Genomic DNA, 7,702 nt, shown 5'->3' with positions numbered 1-7,702 from the left:
AAATTTCCTGGCTCTCCTGCCTACCCTTCCACATTGAAAGACCCTTGTGATAAAACTGGGCCCACCCAACTAATGCAGAATATCTCTCTGTTTTAAGGACAGCTGATTAGCACCGTTAATTCCCCTTTGCCATATAACACAGAGGTTCTAGGGAAGCCTGTGGGCACATTCTGGGGCCATTTTTCTGCCTACCAGAGTCGCCTTCTCTATTAGTTTCCTAGGGATGTCATAACCAATTATCACAAACTAGGCGGCTTAACACAGAGAAATACATTCTTTCTGTTGGAGGACAGAGGGAATGAAAAATGCCCACTGAGCTGAGAAGACATCTTGAGACCAAAATTCAAGGCAGGCAGCTCCATAAAATCAATGAATCAGTTTCTTGTAGGGTAACTTACTCGCAGGATGGGATCTGGCGGACAACCACCCAGGAGCTTTTGCAGCTGCCGTCCATGCCGCCAAGGAGCCACTTGGACAATTTGATAGTTAACCTAGGATATGAGGGTAGGTGCCTAGCAACAAGACGTGCATCCTTAATCAAGTTTTATGAATGGGTAACTAGTCCCGTGGCCACTGGGAATATGTCAGGGAAGGTCTTCATCACTGTTTGGGGACTAACAGAGCATAGAGGCCATCTGGTCCTAATGATAATTAAACAATATCTATTAATTACAAAGCCCTAGATGCAGAGAAATGATTCACTGCACAGGACAGTCCTGGGTCGGGTCAGCGGAAGGACAGCAGAAACTAAGGGCCCAAGCTGGTGTCAGGAACACTAATAGTCATACACTCCAGCCCCATATTCTGAGAGGCCATACAGTCGGTCCCCTACGAACAAACGAGTTCAATTCCAAGAGCACATTCGTGAGTCCAATTTGTTCCATAAGTCCAACAAAGTCAGCCTAGGTACCCAACTAACACAATCAGCTAGAGTACTATCCTGTAGGAGGTTTATAATACTTATCACACAAATCATACAGAAAAAAACAAACACCAAAAAGAAAGAAAACATTTTTAATCTTACAGTACAGTACCTTGGAAAGTACAGTAGCACAGTATAACAGCTGGCATCCAGGGGCTGGCATCGAGTGAACAGGCAGGAAGAGTTACTGACTGGAGGAGGGAGAGGAGGTGGGCGATGGTAGAGCTGAAGGGTCCTCAGCAATAGCAGACGGAGGGCGACCTGCCATTTCACTCATGCCTGACGCTGATGGCACAGGTTACGGTTCCTTGCTGGATTCAAGTCTATCTACCCTCTTGAAAAAACGGTCCAGTGATGTCTGGGTAGTAGCTCTTTTTTTCTCGTCATAGATGACCCGGTAGCAGTGGATTGCATTCTGAACGGCTGCTGCAACCTTCATGTACCGTTCTATGTTCAGGTCCTGTGCCTCAAACACTAACAGTGCCTCCTCAGATAAAGAAGATCCTCTTGCCATTTCCTGCGTCGTGAATCCCTTTGGTTCTTCAGTTACTTCTCCTTCCTCTTGTCTCTCTTTGTCCTTTCTCTGGGCCTCCAACTCCTGGCACTTCTTAGCAGTACCAGCTACATCACCACTGCTTTTAGACTTGCTTCCAGACATCCTGGGCTTGCAATAAAGATACTGTACTACTGTGCTCTCTACAGTCCTGTACAGTAAAGTACACAAAAGCACAACCACGTGTAGAGGAGGCACACATGTGACAATGTACACCAGACACGTGAACTAACTTACGTTACTGGACACGTGAACACACGTTAGCATCTTTGAAAGTTCGCAACTTGAAGGTTCGTACGTAGGGGACTTACCGTATAAGCTTATCCGTCAATGCAATCTTATCTGTCATTCTTCTAGGTAGACCAGAGGGCCTGATGTGGGGAGGTGGCTTGCATCTCAAGCCCACAGTAACAATGTAGGCAGCAGTAAGATCAAAGGATTCCTCCCAAACATGAAAGAATACTAAGAAATATGGTTCCCCTTTTACCCAGGAGGAAGTAAGCCAAGGAGTAACAGCTTCAGCAAAGGCAATCGTATCTGTTTGATTAATGACTGTTTCCATCTGGGAGAGCAAACCAGTCATGTTGGATTCATATGACGGTGTATATACAACATTCCTGCCTGATTAAGGCACACGTCCCTCCCTACGGGGCTGTCCACACGTCCAAAGCTACACTGTTTTGCAGCACCAACTTTCTCATTGGAGCAGCTTCCTGTTCTGAGGCCAGAAGCCCGTGCTCCATCCGTGAGGCTCTAGGGGAGAATATGCCTTCCTTGCCTTTCCCAGCTTCTGTTGGCTCCAAGCGATCCTTGGCTTGCGGCCACGTCACTCCAGTCTCTGCCATTGAGGTCACATTGCCTCCTATCTCAGCCTCTTCTCTGCATGTCTGTCTGTCCTACTCTGGGTGTCTGTCCCGAAACTCCCTCTGCCTTTCTCTTATAAGCATATATGTGATTGCATCTTGAGCCCACCCACGTTTACATAGGCTAAACCTCCTCCTCTCAACATCTCTATGTAATCACAACTTCCACCATATTAAGATTCAAAGGCTGCAGGGATTCGGGTTTGGACGTTATCTTTGGGACCATCTTTCAAACCATTACACCTTCTAAAAAAAGACTTGGCTGATCAACAATAAATATCTGATAATCAGCACTACCACCTGCCTTAACCAACTCTTAGAATACGGTACAAGTTTCACAGCAGCATCCTAGCCCGCATTAGCAGGGTCACCAGATCACTTCACATCTATTAATTCATGCCAGCTGCTGAAACGATGAAACCAGCCCATATTAGCATAAGGGGTCTCCTTCAGTCTCCTTGTAATTACTGTTTTCTTTCAATGTGGCAATTCAACACTTTAGCTTGTCTGCCAGCCAAAATGCTTGAGCTTTTCTTTTTTACAGTCTTCATTCCAGAGTAGAAGTAAACACTCCATTCCAACGATAAGCAGCTCTCTATCATTGTGCAATTTAAATTAAAAGGTACTGAAGCCTCTTTACCGTGGTTTTCTATTCACAGAATGTTTCCATATGGTTTGTGCCCAGCTCCACGCGGGCCTAGGTCTTGTCTTATCTTCACTTTACTGTCATCCTTTTCAAATCTTCTAATCACATCTAATTTACTTCTGATGTTACCAGTTTTCATTTCTTTGCTGTACTTTAATCTTTTTTGGCCAATTCTCTCTTTTGATTATCTATTTATATAAAATATCAGGTGAGTTAATCACTGGGAGACAAGGAGGTAACACAACTACATACTTTGTTGTCTACGTGGGAAATGAATAGATAACACAGTGACTCATCACCGACAGACTATGAAAGGACTATGATCGGTCACAGATCATGATGCTCATCTGTTATTTACGTAATGACTTTCAGACTCAAGAGCCAGCAACCAAGTCTGTGTTTTATGCAGTTACTCACAGTTGATATCCATGATAACTGAAATTTGAACAATGTTTTGGGGGGATTAGTGTGGTTTAGCTCAACTGTGGTAACTAAAATCCACATGTATGAGAAGACTGTCTGCATTTACCAGAATGGCTAAAATTTAAAAGACAGACAATACCAAGTGCTAGTCAGGATATAGGGCAACTGGAATTCTCATACCCGGCAGACATATAAGTTGGTACAGTTTCTTTGTAAAACTCTTTGGCAATATTTCCTAAACCACAATATACACATGCTCTTTGATTCAGCAATTCTATTCTTCAGTTCTTATCCAACAGAAATTCATATTTATGTGCACCCAAAGACATGTATAAGAATGTTCACAGCATTGTTTGTAGTATCCAAACCTGGTAACGACTCAAATGTCCATCAGTAGTAGAATGGTACATTAACACAACTGAGTATTCAATTGCAATGAAAATGAACAAGCTACCACTATAGGCAACAACATAAGTTTCATGAACTTAATGTTGAGCAAAAGAAGACAGAAAGAACAGCAGCAAAAATACATGTTGTAAAATTCCATTTACATAAAGTCCCAAAACAGGACTGTGGTGTCAGGCCAGTAGGGTTTGGGGAGTAATGACTAGGTGTGGGCACACAAAGGATTTAGAGGGCTGGTAATTTTCTTTTTCCTGATCTTAACTTTGTGTTCTTTTGAAGATCCACGGAACCATACATTTATGATGTGCACTTTTTGGTAATAACAGCATACTTAAATAAATAAATGTATTGTTTTAAAATGATGGGGCCTGAGACAAAGAGGGAAGAGATATGGGAACATATGTATATGTATAACTGATTCACTCTGTTATAAAGCAGAAACTAACACACCATTGTAAAGCAATTATACCCCAATAAAGATGTTAAAAAAATAAATAAATAAAATAAATAAATAAAATGATGGGGCCATATAAAAAGCATTTAGGCACCAGTTGGGAGGTGACCCCACACATCAAAGTTGTGACAATTTCAGCATCAAAAATATTAATGAGTTTAGTTGATTCAAGTGCATTTAACCAATGAAAATGTATGAGTTTATAATAATCCCCCAAAATAAGAGAATTTGAACTACTGATGTATGTGACAAATTGGATAAATTACTAGGGAATTACACTAAGTGAAGAAAAGTCCTAAAACATTACATACTGTACAACTTCCTTGATATGACATTTTTGAAATGCCAACATTCTACAAATAGAGAACTGATTAGGGATTGTTAGGGTTACAGATCAGGAGGAGGTGATGGGGTGTGGGACCGCAGTGGGTGTGGTTACAAAAGGGCAATTTCAGGGGATCCTTGTAGCGAGTGTCTGGGCTGTAGTGTAAATATATGTGAGAAAACTGTATAAAACTCAATGCACATATACACACAAACACATACACTCACAAATGAGTACAAGCAAAATTTGGGGAATCTGAGTAAGATGAGGTAGATTGTATAAATGTCACCATCTCAGCTATGATATTGTACAGTGGTTTCCATGGTACAAAACTCGGTAAAGGGTACTCAGGAATCTCTCTGTGTTATTCATTACAACTGCATGTCAGTCTACTTAATCAAACCTCAATTTAAAAAAAGCGAGAACTCGAAAACAGCCTCTATTTGAGGCATCTAATAAACCAACTCCTTATTTAGAAAATTGGTAACTAAAGAGAGATAACTAAGCATTTCCAGTAGGCACTGTATTTCAGGGAAACCAAATGAAGACAAATCTTTGCAGAGAAAGCTAGCTAACAAAGCATAAGGAATGACTGAATTAGAAAATTATCATTCTGCAACACCTAACAAGATTACTGACTCATACAAAAATTATGTCAAGATTAAATGTATTAGGTGTATTTTTACTATTCATAAATGGGAAAATGTAACTGTCTAATGAAGTAACCAAGGGCGCATTTCACTCATCAGCAGACCATCTCAGATATTTAAATTTCCTTATGTGATACAATACAAATTGCACATTGACTATCATTTGTCTAGATAAAAATGTTTAACATATGTCCTGTGAGATAACAGAAAATATATATTGGTCTCTGCCCGCAGTTCCTGGCACAAAGCTCCTAAAACTCCTATAATTTCCGAAGCGATAAGAGCATTAGGTGCATCTTTGTTCTGCTGTGGCAGCTCTGGGTGGGCTCCTGGAAAAGGGCTGGTCACCAGAAAGACCAAAAGTCAAGATTAGAAGTTTAGGATTTTCAGTCTCCTTCCCATCCTCCAGAGAGAGGAGAGGGGCAAGGAACTGAGTTAATAATTGATCATGCCTATGTGAGGAAGCCTCCCTAAAACCCCAACAATATGGCGTTCAGGGAACTTCCAGGTGGATGAACACATCCCTGGTAGGCACTGGGAGGTCAATGTACCCCAAGTCCTGAACCTGGGACCCTTCCAGACCTCAGCCTATCTCTTCCTCTGGCTATTCTTCTGTATCCTTTATCATATCCTTCAAAAAACCGGTAAATGTAAGTAAGCATCTCCTCGAGTTCTGTGAGCTGCTCTAGCAAATCAATGGAACCCAAGGAGGTGGTCATGGGGACTTCTGACCTACAGCCGGCTGGTCAGAAGTACGTGTCACCTGGGCTTGCATCTTGCATCTGAAGTGTGGTGGCAGTGGAGTGGGCAGTCCTGTGGAACTGAGCTCTTAACGTGGGAATCTGACACCATGTCAGGGTAGTTAGTGTCAGAATTGAATTAAATTATAAGAAGCCCAGCTGGTATCTTGAAGGATCGATTGATGGGGGAAAGACCTCCACAGCCTTGGTGACCAGAAATGAACTGTTTTGTGTGAGTAATAAAAGAGACTCACAGGGAAGAAACTTAAACTAGGGAAGAACTGGGCTTTCCCCTACCCGCGAGGTAGAAGACATTTTTTCCTTTACAACCTTTAAGCTTCTGCGTCTAACTTGTAGTTTGTAGGAAATACAGGAGACAGAAGAACCGCTTAAACTGCACCAGAAAAACTGAAAGATGTGACACCCACAGGATAGCACCTGGGCCTCTTCAACATGACAGATCGGGGGCTTAAAAAGGAGAAGCTTAGGGCAGAGACATGCTCACTTACAGTTCCAGATGATCCTCTCTACATTTTCCAATTTCCCTCGCCATTAGATCTGGACCATGCGGCCTGTGAGGGTGTCAATTCTGGTCCAAGACAGTTAGGAGCCAGCGGCCCTTCTCGGTTCCTCTCTTGGAGGTCACCACACAGATCCAGACGGCCAACACAGGGGAGGGGAGGGCCACGTAACCTTTGTTGACTTTGCTGACGTCAGCTTTGTCAGCTGCAATAGCTAGCATTACTTATTCTTCACCAGTGCAGCCAGGGCTTGTGCTAAATTCAAAGGGACACGTGGGCAAAGCAACAGATGCACTGCATGCTTCTGGACTAGAGTGCTAAAAACCTGGATAAACTGCTGGAAAAGACATTTAGGAGTCCATTGGAGAAATTCAAATACGGACTGGGTGCTCAGCAGGGTGTAAAAAAGTTGGAGGTCATTAACTTAAAAGAAGTTACAAAACAAATTTTCCGGAATGATATTATTTGCATATTGTGTGTGTGAACATACACACATCTACATTTACAACACAGGGCGCTAACAGTGACAAATTTGGGATATAGTTGTCTTATTTTCTTACTTTTGCTAATCCTCAATAACTGCTTTCATAAAGGTAGTTTATATAAAAAGCCTATTTTTTTAATTAAAAAAAATTTACTGGTAAGACTGCAGCATTATGCTTGGTCATGTTAAAAAAACAAAATTCAACTGAGTAAATTTTAAAGATCTTATTGGCTTTATTTAGTGATTCATGAATCGGGCAGTGTCCCATCCAGCAGATAAAAAGGCGCTCCAAGGAGCTGCACAAGGTGAAAGACTTGTATAGGCAGAAGGGAGCAGGGACAAGGAAGTTATACTGGAAAAAAGCGGACTGGTTGTCGCACTTTCCTTTAGGGGATGCCAGGGGTCTGGCAGACAAATGACCCCACTAGTGCTAATCGGGTGATTCCCGATTGACTGGACTCACATTCCATTTCTGGGGGAACCCAAACTGTAGTTAAGTCTCGGTTTAGTCATGGGGGACTTAGCATGAGTGACTCTGTTGGGGGCCTGTTGTCTTGTTTTTCAACAGTCACAAATAGGGGGGGCGTCCAGGTAAACCAGGTTTTGGTCAAAAAACTTATGTGAGAACAGAACAGAGTTAAAGCCTAAATAGAACTCCAGGAAAAGAATCCCAGGAGTCTTTCTGTTGTTAAAATTGCTTCATTTCAGAAGCAGCC

This window comes from Lipotes vexillifer, unplaced genomic scaffold, assembly GCF_000442215.2.
Source record: "Lipotes vexillifer unplaced genomic scaffold, Lipotes_vexillifer_v1.1 scaffold69, whole genome shotgun sequence".
NCBI lineage: Eukaryota > Metazoa > Chordata > Mammalia > Artiodactyla > Lipotidae > Lipotes > Lipotes vexillifer.
This window is presented reverse-complemented; position numbering follows the sequence as displayed.